At 40.0% G+C, this 15,679-nt stretch overlaps 1 protein-coding gene across 1 annotated transcript in view; it reads right to left on the bottom strand.

The window, feature by feature from the left end:
• The window catches only part of URB1 (URB1 ribosome biogenesis factor), an 801,240-nt gene that overhangs the window by 534,307 nt on the left and 251,254 nt on the right, over positions 1–15,679 (bottom strand). The window lies entirely within an intron of this gene.

The raw sequence follows: 15,679 nt of genomic DNA, 5'->3' as shown, positions 1-15,679 counted from the left end.
TGGAATAGGGACAATTCCTGCTTAGAATCACTCTAAGCCCTACCCTCTTCACAAAATATGACAAATCGACACTTAACGTTTCTTTTAGCAGGGGCATTGACATCTTCAGGCTCATCACAGAGCTCGAGTTTGCCAGGTGCCCATAAAGCCTTTTAATGACCAGAGAATGTGGGAGGCATGGTAAAGTGATAAACAATTGCAGAGTACAATCCTGAAAAATATTGCCTCCGGTTTAGTCACTATAAAATGCCAAAAAGCAAACTGAGTCTGATCATATCCTCTAGGTAAGTCTTGCCCAATTCTATCTGGCAGATAGGAGTCAAACAGCTACATGAGACAGTCAGCACCCTTCTCAAAAAGGCATTTTCTGTCCTTTGTAAATTTCCAGCATCAATGTAAATCGACAAACCTGCACGATAATTGGCCACAGAAACACACTTGCTTCTGTATATAGCACTCCTCTCCCTTGGAGGGTTCATCCCCAATATGGATGAAAATCTAAAGACTGCCTCTGTGGCCCTGACAAACTGCTGCTTCCTAATGTTTCTCAAGTGCATCTGCTTACCAGCAGAAACCCTTTGGATCCCCATATATGAGAAGGTACATACTTTGCCTATCTGTTTGCCATAAACAGTATGAGAATAGGAGAAGTAGACTGGGAGTTTTCACACCTGTAAAGTTTATTTTGAGCTCCAGGTGGTCCATAAAAATCGTAAAGCAATCAAACAGTTTCTGAAGGCTGTTGACAGCTCTTGCCATTAAGACAGCATTATCTACATAAAGCAAAACCAGGAGTGGGTGGGCACCTTATCCGTTTTATATCCTGGATTTGGCAATTAGGAATCTATCTAGATCACTTATATAGAGTGTAAAAAGGAATGGTGCAAGCACACAATCATGCCTAACTCCCCTCCCAATCCTAAAAGAATCTGAACGCTCACCGTTCAGGCCAAAACGGACCTTTGCTGAAACGTCTGTATATAATTTTCTTGAAGACAGTACTATTGATTCCTCCACTCCCAATTTTGTCATGATGGACCACAGCTTAGAATGATTAACCCAATCAAATGCATTGCTAGGTTTCATGAATGCCAAACGCATGGACATATTCCTGGCCACAGTATACTTACTAATTAGTAAATGCAGATTTAGGACCTGTTGCACCGTTTCCAGGTCTTCCCAAAACCCAAACTGCAAAGATAAGATGGAGTTTTCCACAACCCAGCGTCCTAATCTTGCCAGTAATATTCTCCCACCATTTTTACTAAGGAACTTAACAGTGAAATAGGGTGAATGCATTAGGTGTCTTCTCTAGCCCCTTTTTTGAAAATCGCGATAACAGACTGGAACCACATACATGAAAAATCACTCCATGCCACAGCCCTCAAAATGCAAGCTAAAACGGCAGCCCAGAGTTCACTGTTCTTATAAACATACATTGAGGCATCATCCAGCCCTGCCAACCAGTTTTTGTTAATTGCTCAGAGTACCTCAAACTTAAAAAGACAAAGGGCAACTCTAAAATTCAGAAAAGAGACCTTATCAGTTATTATTGTGATTTCATGTTCTGGTTGTGCTTAAATGCTACTAAACTAACCGATACACTTTCATGCTAGAATCATTACTTCCATGGATGGAGTTGAAGCTTTCCTAAAATAGGGAGAGTTGCTGACTTTTCTGAAGAAGAGGTTATCTTTGGTCTCACTAGCCACCAATAGGGGCACCAATGCTTCCTCTCTAATAGAGGCTTTATCGGCCTGCAAGAATATTTAATATCTTAATCTGCATCTTTGCACTTCAGTGCTATTTCTTTATGTTGTGCCTAGAGTACCTAAAAAAAGTTATGTTCACACAAATAGGCCTGTTCAAACCAGCCAAACTGCGTACCCATGATGGAGCACTTTGTGTTTGTTAATAGTAAATTAGCTGCTCTACAGACCATATCAAAATAGCACTTAATTGCCTTATCATTTGCCTTGTCTTCCAGACACACCATAACATCTTTCATATCTTGACATTTTTTAATCTGACATCAGCCATGCAGAATACCGTTTACTACATCAAATCATTTCTCCATTATTTCTGACAGCCTCAACATTATCTGCCATCTTGAATGATTTTTTCGGCCACTGTCCCAAACAAATCTCTGCTGAAAGAGGATTATTATCACTCACACAGTTTGGTATTACAGTAAAATCAAAGGCAAAAGGGCGGAGATAGCCACTGAAAATATAAAATCTATAGTATTAGTCACATCACTGCCAGCAAACGCGGGTCAATTGGGAGGAAGGACAAACATCATAAACAAATACAAAACTCTATTCAACATGAAACTTATTTAGAGCCTCACTGTACAGATGACATAGAAAATGGGGCTGATCCTCCTTAAATGTTTTAACCATCCTACAGACCATTTTAAATGGCAGGAGGTAAAGATGGGCATTAAAATCCCCAGCGCAAACAATATACAAGTGTTTACCTATGGTCTGGGTGTAAACCCCCAGATCCTTGTCTATATTTTGGGTGTCCAACCTTTTCTCATAGTGACAGCTACTCCCGCACAAAATTAGTCCCCCCGAGCTACTAACAAATGTTATCACTGTAAAACACACATAGGTTGACATTAGACTATGACCACCGTAAGCAGAACTATCAGTACCTACCAATAAATTTGGATGAGTTTACCAGCAGAAATACCAGGAAAAAGACAGGGGTGTGGAATTCCTATAGGCCGACGCCAAGGACATATTGTTTGGGGTCAAGGACAACAGGTTTGTATGTTTATTTTGTCCTTGGGACAAGTAGGTCCAACCCCCTGCAGCACAAACCCTTTGGCTGCCAGTTTACAGTAACAAATCATGGATCAGAGAAGGGCATTTTTTGCTATTAAATTAACATTTTTGTCCATGTGTTAATGCTGTTCGAACTTGTACTCATGGTTCATTAACACGAAGCCTTTATTATAAGGGTAAGCGCTCCAAGGACATGTAAACATGGACTGTACTACTGACAGTGGCTTCAGTATAAAAAAAGTAAACACGTTTGCAAAGTTTAACAATATGAGGCGACAAATAATGCTCCCAGAATGCTCTCCGATTAGATGCAAATATTTGCAGAAGCTTGAAAGCAAGCTTGAGGATTCTTTGCTTTAAAGAATAAAATATTCACAAACAAATGCAACTAGGAAAAATAACGTTTTGCTAAAATTTTACTTACCATTTCTTTGAAGCATAATTTTGTAAAATGTGTTGCTACATGCTAGTATTTCCAATAAATATTAATTAAGGGAAATCAGTATGACCAGTATCAACGAGATTATGGGAAACATGAAAATAAACTAGCATTGGCAAAGCCAATAGGTCTGACATTAGTGGTCGGCCTTTTGGCTTTGTCATTGAGCATCCTGTTTTGACATAGTTTTTGGTAAAACTTTATTGTTGTGGGATGTGCCAGGTCCTCGCTAATATAACAAACATTAGCAAAAAGCAAAAATATTTTTGGTCTATAAAAGCACACATTGCGACTGTAGTTCCAGGCACTAAACAAATCTTTGCATGCCGTTATGTTTCATGTGAAAGAGCAGAATACGGTCACCGTGAAGCCAGCTGATAAAGAGATACACTTTTAATGAAAACAGAAGATCTTGGTTAACACCAGATCTTATTAGATGCCCAATTTTTAAAGAAAGTCATAAAAGTTTTTGTATGTTATATGCACTTGCATTAAAGCAGATTTACGGCTTTCATTAATTCCCAATAATTTACAGAAGTAGGCCAGAAAATTGTACTACTAGAAAATATTTGTGAACTCCATGTTAGCACGAGCACATATGCATGTGTAGATTTGCTCACACGAAAATCTGTCAAGCGTTTACAAGTTCACTTTCCCCTCCAACCACTTGTTTCCAACCCTGGAAGAAGTTTTACTTCTGCCCTTGTCAAGGAGTACATTTCCAACCTTTCTCAGTATGGGAACAGATTAGAGAAGAGCTGGTGAAAACCCCTAAAACATGCAAGTTAGTAGGTTTGCACAGACTCAAAAGGGCATTCCAGCCCTGGAACTATACCGCTACCTCCAGTCCCAGTATGCAGATCTGCGCAAAGGTGACAAAATAAGGGAATTGCTAGAAGTCCAGCCTGGAGCCCTGGCATAATCCGAGAGGCTATATCATATCTCTTATATAATGAGATTGCAGTCATAATTTGTCGCCATCAGCATATCAATCAGTTTCTGAAAACACACGTTTTCCTACCAAATACTACTTTCTATTTTGGACAAACAAACTCTATTTTCCAGATGAAAAGCTAGGTCAGCAAAAAAGGTTTTTTGTCTTCAAAATATCAGTTTTCATTGTACAAATGCCTCACATGGACAGATTCTGCTTAAAATGCCCAGGTATTATAATCATAGGCCATGAATGCTTACCACATCACTAAAGATGCCTGTAATATGCCAATAACGTACCACATTATACCAGGACCACCACTGTGTCAAGGCTGGGCACCATAATGGCCAGGCTGTCCACCATACTTCAGTCATGGCCATTATATTCTGAGGGACAACCACCATTATGTCAAGGTGACTAAAAATAGGCCAGTCATGCTCTTCAAATGTAATTTTAAAAATGGACAAATAGGCCAAGAAAGCCTTAAATGTGTCAAGGCTGACCATTATTATTATGTCACTGCTATATCATGAACAGACACAATTGTGCTAGATATGAACCCTTTATGGTGGGGTTCGGGGTGCCTGTTGGGGTGGTAGCACATACATTTAGCGGTGCTTGACACATGGCATAGTTTCCAGGGAGAAACACTTTATTAGAGAGGGGCACAATATCACACACTAAAATTGCACACATGCATACACACTCACAACCACACATACAAATGCACATGAGGCTCTTCATTGCCTCAGCTGTGGATCCATACCCTGTTCTCCACAGCCATTCGGGTTATCGTCCACCCAACACACAGATTTTTAATGTGGCTCCTGCAGTCTCACTTCAGTGGGTCAGCACTTGTTACTGCTATGGCTAATGCTGGCACTCTTTCATGGCCCTTGCTCTCACACATGGTTGACTGATAAAGCCAGGCCTAGAACAAGGCCAATCTCCCTGTGACTTGGCTAGATTGAGAATGGAGACAAATGGTCATTTGGCAGACCCCATAGGCCAACACAGTGTATGTTTGAATATTATAATGAGGATCTGCCATTGATTTGTCTGTCTTCAAACCTAAGGGTGCCGAGATGAGAAGTGCTGCCTTTTTTGTAATGCATAGACCCTTTGAATAACACAAAGGGCTTCACTACACCTCTAAGAGCTACAATGAGGGTGTTTGTGAGGTATCAGCAGCTCCCAAGCTACTTGTTGGATACACATGCACTTCAGTATTGATAATGTCAACACGATGATGGTCAAACAGATTATTATAACAAGCATTTACAATGCAATGGTCTCGGCATTGGTAAAGTTAGAGCTATTGGCATTGCATTGCATTGCATTGCATTGCTCATGACATTATTTTTGTTTATGTTTTTGTTTTCAAAACGGCATTGTCATGAGCAATGCCAATAGCTCTAACTTTAACAATGCCGAGACCGTTGCATTGTAAATGCTTGTTTGAAATGACCATGTGTTTTTTATAGACCCCTTGATTACACAATTCACGGAGCCTGCAGGTCATTTACTTTTAGCATGCACAGTGAATGCAAATCGGCACTTGGTGTTTTCATGCAGCATTTTGACTTCTTGCACACACTGCAGTGTCATTTTTAAAAGCCAATTCAGTGCGCAAAGTCATTGAATAAAACCACAATTCACCAGATTTGCAGGCATGCACCACATGATAGTCCATATCGTATCTTACTTCATTTGGAATCCGTGAGTTTGAAGGGTATTCCAGCTCACATCCTTGCCTCGTGTTCTTTGGTAATATTATTGGGAAATCCCCTCTTTTTCCAAAGCATAATAAGAGTGAGTAGGGCCTCTTTTGACAAAATAATCACCTCCCAAAGTTGCTCCGTGAAAGGGGCCTATACTCAAATAAGGCGGCATCAATGTAGCAGACACAGAGCTTCCTGCTGTTAAATCATGGTCATTTCAAAAAAGCAAGTGATTATTTTCCCGTGAACGAGGCTCAAGAACCGAGTTGAAACGCGTTGGGACAGAGAATATTTGCAGGCAACTTATGAACTGTATCTGTTTTAATAAAGCACGTGAACTCCATGGAATAGGTCTCAATGGCTTTTTTCTGCGCAAGAGAAAAGGTTTTGTTGTGTGTGTGTCTATATGTCATGTGATCAAGGCAGGCAGCTGCCGAAACGCGTAATGGCGTGGCTGTTTTGAGCGGTAAATAAATCAAAATTGCACATATTTGGGTCCACTCGTTTGTTGGCGAAAAGAAGCAACGAAGCAAAAGCGAGAAACTGATATATATATATATTGGTTTTTTGAGTTGCCTGATATAAACTTACCATTTTTGTTGTAGAGGCAATGTGTACTAAAGGCATGCATGGTAATGACATACATCAGTCCATGTGTGCACAATCATGATGATACATTGTCTGCTGTCTTGGAATGGGTTTTCTTAAACAAAAAAGTACCTGCAGATAAGTGAGAGTTGACGATTCTAAAAGAGTAGGCTATGGAAGCAAATTTGTGAAACAACCAAATGCAAGACTTTACATTTATAGCTGCGAGCGCTGTGCGTCGCGTCAGGTTGTGGTTTGCAGACAAAATATTTACAACAGGAGTAGCAACGAGCACGCAGAAAGAACACATGCAGAATTCCTCAAATGTATCAACATCAGCAATCTTCAGGTTTACCACTCCGATGTCAGCCAATGAAAATGGCAGAATCGGTTGCCGATACAAAGAAAGGACTATTATGATAACGCTCGCTGTGAATAAAGCAATGGGCTGAAAGTTAAGACAGCAGCCATTTTGGAATGGATCTATTTCCCAAAATCATTGATTATTCTACTGGACTGCTTGTGGTTGTGGAGCTATCGCTAAGCAAAATGTTGAAATCAAGTCGTGTCTACATTACGTACAAGAATAACTTAAGGCTATTCAAGTTATTACTAAACAATTCAGATAATTTTACTCTCAGTGGTTTAATGTTCCAAGATAGCCACTTGTTCTTCCACCTATCGCGTGCTTCTTTTGACACGAAGCGCTTGAAAACGTATTTCTGGCAATAGTGCACCTTAGCAAGATGTTTCCAATGTAAAGCGGAAGAGTCAAACAACAAGCAATGCCAGGCGACAACGGTGTCAGTAAGTGCTTAAGTCGAACATCATGGCCTGATACACGTGGGGCTGAGACAGCGATGAGGCGGAAGGAAGGAGGGGTTTCCGCACGGAGCACATTCGCTGTGACACTGCCGGCTTTGCTACTGGAGTGCTGCTCTAAGCTGATGCAATGTGCTTTGAGTTCTGGGTCCGAGCTGTGCTGACGGTGAGTTACAGGCTGCGATCCGCGTAATTGCACTGCATATGGTATCGCCAGGCAAAGAGCTGGACATGAAACGTATCTTTACACACTACAACAGGCATTATAATCTTTAAAGAAACAACACTGAAGATTGTCACCTTACCCACAGATGTGTGCGCGAGTTTAGCTTCAAAGCTCGAGTAGGCTTAGCGAGGCGTGTAGGTGTTGTGTTTTGGTATTGTGGTTGTGGGCAGAGGGACCCAGGAAGGGCTTCAACTGCCCTTGGAACAAGCACGCACCTAATGAGAAGATCGCGACCTGGCAATTAACAAATGCGTCCGGACGCCGGGACACCACCGCCTTTCTCCGAGGCAGAGCAGAAATGCCTCGGAGAAAGGCTGCGTCCTTTTCGGATTCGGGGGCGTGTTTTGCAGTTTAACGAAACGGAACGCAAAAAACATGCCCCCCGATCCGAAAAAGACGGGGCTTCAACGGAGTGACTGACCTCTTCTCCAGTGGCTGGCCAGCATTCAAGAGGCCAGCCAATGGAGAACAGGGGAGAAGAGGGGCGGGTGCAAGCCCCTCTTCTCCAAGACATTAAATCTCCGGTCTGCCGACCGGATGGTCCCGAGACCTAAAAATCGATCACCAACATATTAAAAGCCCCAGCCAACAAAAACAAAACAGTTGATAATGTGGGGACTCTAGACATATCCTTGAGACTTTCCCTTGTAACAAGAGTAAAATCAAAATTGACAACTCTCCCCCCACCCAAAAACAAATGAAGACTACTTTCAAGGGCTGAGGGAAGATTGAGAATACTATCCAGAATGTTGCTTCTGAAGTCCATTAGAGAGATAAAAAAGCATACACTTCTATTTACAATTGGATTGGAGATAGAAGATTGAGGATTCTCTTTAAGGAATAGATAAAAAAATTAGCAGAAGTGATGAGTTTACGTGTTTGGATAGTGATAGGGTATTGTCAAGCGAGAAGTCCAACACATTTACCTCAGGATATAGTGATGGGGAGAAACTTTCCAGCTTCAATTCATCCAATTGTACAAAATAGCCATAATTTGATTTCGAGAGTGATCAGAAATTTGCTTTTGTGGGTTCACCATTAGGAAGTAGTTAAATATCCACAGGTGGATATTTATGAGACAAGTGTGACGAGCTGAGGATGCTACAAACAGACAAGGTCTTTAGACATATTTGTGTATCAATCACATATTAACGAACAATAACTCCAGACATACTAAGAGTGTCTAGATAATTTATAAATACACTACAGCATAGACATAAGGCCACAGCCCAGACACTTATTTACCAACCTGGATCTTACCTACAAGGCTGCTCAACTACTCCTTCAGTGTCTCATTTCATATCATTTTTCTAAATTCAACAAGACACGTATATAGTTTGGCCACAACTACAGTATTGTGATGGTTGAACAGGAGATCACATCAGAGCTGCTTCCTAGTTCAGGAAAGCAAGAAGCCTCTGTGTGACAAGTAATGTGTCATAATAATGTAATAAAAATGAAACATTGGTCTATGAGCTGAACCCTAACTGTTAACCCAGCTTGAAAAGAGGACAGCAATTTCTAGAGTTCCATCAAATCGCGTACATGACAGAAGCCTGTACACAGAGAAGCTTACAAACAGTAGTAAAGAGAGAGAGATAGGATGAAGCAGACTAGACTCGAAAATGTATTCAATTGAATTAGACAGTCTAGAAAGAGTCTGGCACAAGAGATGGGGCGACCATGTATTGTTTTAATAGGCTAGCTGGGGCACACCATCAGAACAACAAACCCTTCAATCTAACAGGCCTGATACAGCGTGATAACATTGTAGGCATTAAACCAGTGGATATTGAAGCCTGGTTGCATAAAAGAGAATCCTTGTTCTCCATCAGGTATCCTCTTTGAAGTCTTACTCGTATGAAACATTTAAATTCAGAAACTTCAAATTCTTTAAATGGGTTTTAAAAACGACAACAGGCATATTCATAGCCAGGATTTTCTGTTTAGTTTTGACAAAAGTCAATTAAATTAAATCTTGACACCAAAAAGCCAACAGATGTGGGCATTTCCCTTTTATTAATTAAAAAAATGAAAAAGAAAAGCACAAAATGCAGAAACACTACTCTCACTAGATCCACTTTAATATTGAATATGCTATCATGTCTCAAACTACTGATCATGATGAATTAGCACGCTTCACTAGCACAGATAGGGATCAGAATATGTAAGGAGGAAAGCTGCTTTTGAATTCAAAGCCAACTACAGGACAAAGGTGACTGATTGTCGGGCAATGATACCCGGCTAAGAGTGGAATACTTGTTAAAACACTGAAACTAGGCCTGCACCCCATGTACAAAAAGGGAAAACTGCAGTGAAGATTTGTATCCTTAGCGTTATTATTGGCAATCGTAGGATTATGATTCACTGGACGCAGCTGGGTGGTTCCCATCCAATAGCATGAAGGCTTGGTGAAGCCAGGGAATGGCTACTGGCTCAGCAGATATGGCTCCCTATGCTACAAGCGGCAAGAGGACCTTCAAGAATGGCAGATATGCTTTTGGATACTGACCTTGACTCATGGCTACTGACAGCACTTGGGGTGATATCCCACCACCCGAATGGCAAACTAAAGTTGTTTAGAGGAGAGATGTGCCACGACATCTATCAAAGTGTAGCAATGTGCATGCTTGGACTGGATGGACATTTAATGCATTACATAACAAAACAGGGGCTTTGTGCTGGTGATTGCCACGTGGCAGTGCTGTCATTGCTGTTCCTTTGATGTTACACAAAATAAAAACATTTATTTTGAAAATGGGTGAAAGGATGAACTATAATGGGAACTGGTAAGTGTATGCTTTGCAGTCGATGCTCGCTATATGTTTCTTCTAATGAATGGTGCAATTGTTTATGTAAAAACATGAAAAATAAAGTTTTTAAAAAAACAGTTTGGTCATGTCAGCATTTTGACAACAATCTAATGCTGGACACTGCCCATCTTTCCGTAGGTCGTTTTGATTGGGTCATATCAGCATAGGCAGCCTGACAGTACAACAGCTAACCATTATATTGTTCATATTGCTTTAGTGTTAAAGACAAAACCCAATGGTTTCATTTACACTGCGTCTGATGCAAGCTGCCCACTAAAAATGCATGGGTACAGAATACAAAAATAGTCTACTTTATGGGTAAATGTAAAATTAATGTTTAAAGAAATAAAAAATGAGTTTTCATGGAGCAGGTCTTTCTTAGTCTCCAGCAACAGCCTGTGAAACCAGCTGCCAATAACAATTAGGAAAGAATAATCCATGTTGGACTTTCTCTTCCGTTTTCTGTGCTGGTCCAAGATACAATTCAGTGCACAATATGAATAAAATAATAAATTCTGGGCTAAATCTTATTTCCATTAAATAGCGCTTAATGAGTGTTTTCATACAATGCATTTGATGGTTATTTTCGTCATGTGCCCGGTGGTGGTATCCTTAACATATAGAGGTTATTTTTTTAAAGTGGTTCACAGGGCCAAAAGCTACACAACCATAGTGAGATGTCCCTCTCAGAAACAATAAATGCACAGGTAGGGAGGAACTCTTTAGGGGTGATGCTGCAGGCAAGTTTGGCACCTGGCATCTGTTTGCTGCTAATGAGTTTCACAAGAGCAAAAGGCAAATTAGAATAATGACTCTGACCATGATAATCAATACGTGAATTAAAATCATTACTGAAGGAACTGCTCCATTTCACAGATGGCGTACATGAAACACAAAGCACTGTGAAAGCTAAAAGGCAGAGTCCCTCTCCGAAATCTACACCTGAAGGATATTGATGAGAAGTACATTGTTTTTGGCATGGCCACATTAAAGTTGTTTTGTTAGATGGTTTCTGGAAACATCAGCAACTCAGCACTGGGCAAGGTCCTTCGTAGGAACGTATCAACGGTGGTTGGAAAGATATGATCAAGAATCCTTGGTGCCCCTCAGAAAAAGGAATGCAGTGATGCCAAATAATGTGATGGCACCTGGAGCACAGGAATGCAGGGAAAATGACATCAATGTTGGGTGATCATAACAGAGTGAGGGTTGGAAGTGAGCACTCTACTCATAATATTCCGCCTTCTTGTCATCTGTTAAGAAGCAGATGTCCAATGGTCAGGATCTGGCAATGCCTCGTCAATCAGCACCTTAACTGGAGTCATCCTGTCACTGGAGGAATCACCAACTGCATAAACCAGAGGCTGAAGACAAAGTTGTCACAAACGAGGTGGCAATTGAGGTTAGACTGACCATTGTGATACAGCTGAAGAACTGGATTTCTTGTTTGAACGTTTTTACTGATGCTAATGAGGAGTAGGCTGTTTTGATCATCAACATTGGCATAGCTGACAATGGGTTACCCCAATGACTATCTATTTGTCAAGGATGTTGTGAATGATCTGCTGATGAGAATATTGATGCTGTACAAGGCTTACACGGGTGACAATATTGGTCTTATTGATAAGGCACTAATCTATTTGAAGTTGGTAAATATATATGGCACAGGGAGACCATGCTTGCTTTTTACCATTAACCAAAAAAGTGTTAGTTATCTTTGGAGCACTCAATGGCAAAACAGTAGTTCCTGGTCTGTTCAAAGGCATTGGTCCATTCACCCCAGAAGCTGATATATGTATATGTTTAAGCTTTTGAGCCATTTTGATGTAGTTTCACTACAGACAAATTCTTTTCCAGAGGAAACAACATCGCTAGTGGCAAAGACACGCTCCTTTGTTCATACTTCAAAATTTTAATTTAAAAAATCATAGTGTAACTCAGTGATACTATGAGTACGGCCTGGGGGCCACTTGTGGCTCTCCTGGCCTTTTCATGCGGACCCTTGGTGAATATTGCAACACTAGTCTGCTGTTTACTAGACTCAGCACGAACGTTCAGAATGGGAATAACTAAGACGTCCTGCATCGCTTTTTATTTATTTATTTTTTTAAAGACAATTTTTATAAACATCTAACAACAAATGAGTAAAAGTATGATAAATTCTCTTCGAAATTCAAAAACTTGTATATCATTAACATGTAGAATTTTTTCACCTTAGTACATCCGATGATATCACTGCATTGAGCTTTTTTTTTTTTTTTAAATGACAGTTTTCAAACATGAATTTATAAACATTCGTGCTTCCACCGACCCTGACAACAATGCCAATAGTGAACTAAGAGGCAAGTCAGTTGTCATGAGTTACTATTATAAATGGACAACATCATAGTTTATTAAATCAAACACAAGAGAAGGAAAAGAAAGCAAAGTGAAAAAAAGTAATTGCCTAGGATCACAAAATGTGGTCAAGTACGGAAGCCGGGGCTGATCCCAAGCTTTCTGGTTTCTCATTGTGCAATTCAGCCACTACATGTACATGCTTCACTTACTCCACACCTACCTTACAAACTCAAATCACCCAACCGCCACCCTACAGGCATCACTGCAGCCCTCAGTCACACCACAGACTATACACTTTGTGGCCCCTGGGGAAAATGTTTGTGAGTACCCATGATGTAACTATAGTATATGCTTAGGATGCAAGCAGTAGAATAAACATGGGTTAACTGAAAGGATTGTCAAAATGTATAATGTCAAAAGAAGATGGTGTTCTCCATTTTAGGCACCACAAGACTAAATGCCCTTCCACTGGAATTAGGACTGTTTTCCGATCTTTTTCAGTTCCGAAAAAATCTAGAAAACATGGCTTCTTCTATTAGAGGTACCCTCTGTCTGAACAGCTCTATGACTGACATTTGCAGTATGTAACTTTGAGATCTTTTCAGATTATTACCAAGGACTATTGCCTACATTCTGAAGCCATGGCTGAAACTGTTAAACCAGACCGGTCTGTGTTGCACATTTGCTAAACCGATTTCTCAGCGGTCATCTTTTTCCTATGCTGCTGGTTCATCTTCCTCTTGTTGGGGAAGTTCACCTTTGTAATGCCTTTGAATTCAAAAGCAGCCTTCCTCCTTTCATATTGTGATCATGTTAAATAAAAATAAAATCTAAAAAAAAACATGGCTATTTCTTCAGCTTCTCTAAGAATGCATCTTTTTTAGATGTAAGCAGGTTTTTTTTTAGTATTGCTTTACAGCCAGTCGAAAAATCCTACCATAATGTAAAGGCTCTCCATAAAAACCTAAAATAACATTAATGTAATGTTTTATAGGGCTTAAATAGCTTCTTCCTGTCTTTACCAAAAAGCTTGCACATTTTTACTATTGCTTAGTTTGAGTAAATGCAGAAGGTGATTTGAGGGGAAATGTTGAAAATTACATCAAGAAGCACATATTACCTTTTAGTCTTGAATGGGGTTCATATTTTTAAAGACCACTGCTTAAAAACGAAAGCAGACGACCCCATGTGCACTTATCCTGCCAGTTCGATAATGTGCAATTCTTGATTTGTGATCAGGACAAAAAGCACTCTACCTCACGCAGGAGGGGACAGAAGCTCTTTGTGTTCTAAGAAAATGAGTCATCAGGAACAACCCTATGCTGTGGTCATCTGAGCTTAGACCTACTAGTATAAATGAACACTCACAGAGTCCTATATCGGTGTGAATACCCTTCTACTTTGGCAGTAATTACTTGCCCATTCGCACATTTCCACAAAAAGCAGTGAATGAGTTTAGCACACAGAAGCCTTTACCTTTTATGTGACATCTGTCTTGCCAATATCGTCCTCACACATGGGTTATCTGTATATGGGACTTGAGTAAGGAATTATATGTGTAAACTGATCAGTCCAAATTGGCATTTAATTGCAGTGTTTGTTAAATATAAATATTATAGACTAAACATGCTTAAACTCAATTTTTAGACTTTTTAAAAATGTGTCTTAAGACTTTAGGAAGCAGATTAATACGAGGATTTCTTGTAGTGAAAAAAGTGTACAATTTTCTTGCAAAAAAAATGTATCTTCGCAATCATTTTTTTTTAGGTTTCTGCGTTTTTGTTAGGCACGTGAACATAAAATTTGAAGTCTCATACTTGAAACAGATGTGTTTTTACCACGAGACTAAAAAAACCTCAATAGGGGCAATTCAGAGAACGAAATTGGCAATATTTTGCGCTACTCGACCATTTTGCTCTTGGTCTAGGTACTTTCTTTTTAGGTTACTTTTAGCATACTTAACATAATATGGTGGAAATCATTTTTGAATGAGAACATGTTAGTATAGTATTCTTAACTGCTATCCACAGTAATTTAAGGCAAAAGTTACTTTTAATACCTGTGCTTAATCAAAGATAGTTGTTTCAGCACATATTATAGAGTGATTTGTTGGAAGAATTTTGCTTATGGGATTCATCAGGTCTTCTTCAGAGCACGGATGTAGGATACCACGCTAGAGAAGTTAGTTAAGGACAGAGCAAAACCTGCAAATACTGTGGTTTCTGCAATTGGAGGATTACAAGGATGTAGGAGAGAGTTAGCATTCCTAAGTGACCAGCTGACTTTTTCGACCCAACCTGAGCCAATGGTTCGTATGAATGAGTGCAACCTTTCTTCCAGATCGCGGAACGGCTCAGATCTAAAAGTGTAAGACGACAATGGCAGTTCTTATGAGCCCTGAAAAAAGAGATGGATTACCTAAGAGAGAAACCCTTAAGAAACAGGATTTGAAGCAGAGCAGAAATTAAGTTATACCTTTCCCAGACAAGAGCTCAGATGACCAATTAAAAATGCCTAAATCACAGGGCATTTGGTGACAACAATATAGCCTCAATACTCCAGTCAGCCTCACACTAGAATTTAGAGTTGGAAATTATTTTAAACTATTCATGTTGATACTGTCAAAACGACCCTGTGTAAATTGAAGAAAGCTTGCTGGGTGTCTGTGTACAACTCCTTCTCTTTGCAATTGTTTTCTCATACTGTCTGCCCTTTATGTTGGTGCTTAATAATGGGATAATGTTTTGAAGCCTTAGAAGGACAATACTCAGTAAACAGCTCCATAATGTTTTAGGATTAAATCGATTTTACTGATTTTCACAAAGAGTAAGCAAAACCATATTGACTCGCCTACAACCAATGGCCAGCGAGGAAAAAGAACCAGAAGAGGGTGGGAGTGGAAAAGGGAATGGGAAAGTATTCAAACATCCACAGGTATCTGGGGTGGGGCTTTGGGGGGTGGAGCAGGTAGGAACAAGGAGGGAAGGGGAGGACGATGCTCGCT

The sequence above is a fragment of the Triturus cristatus genome, chromosome 8 (genome assembly GCF_964204655.1).
Source record: "Triturus cristatus chromosome 8, aTriCri1.1, whole genome shotgun sequence".
NCBI lineage: Eukaryota > Metazoa > Chordata > Amphibia > Caudata > Salamandridae > Triturus > Triturus cristatus.
This window is presented reverse-complemented; position numbering and strand designations above follow the sequence as displayed.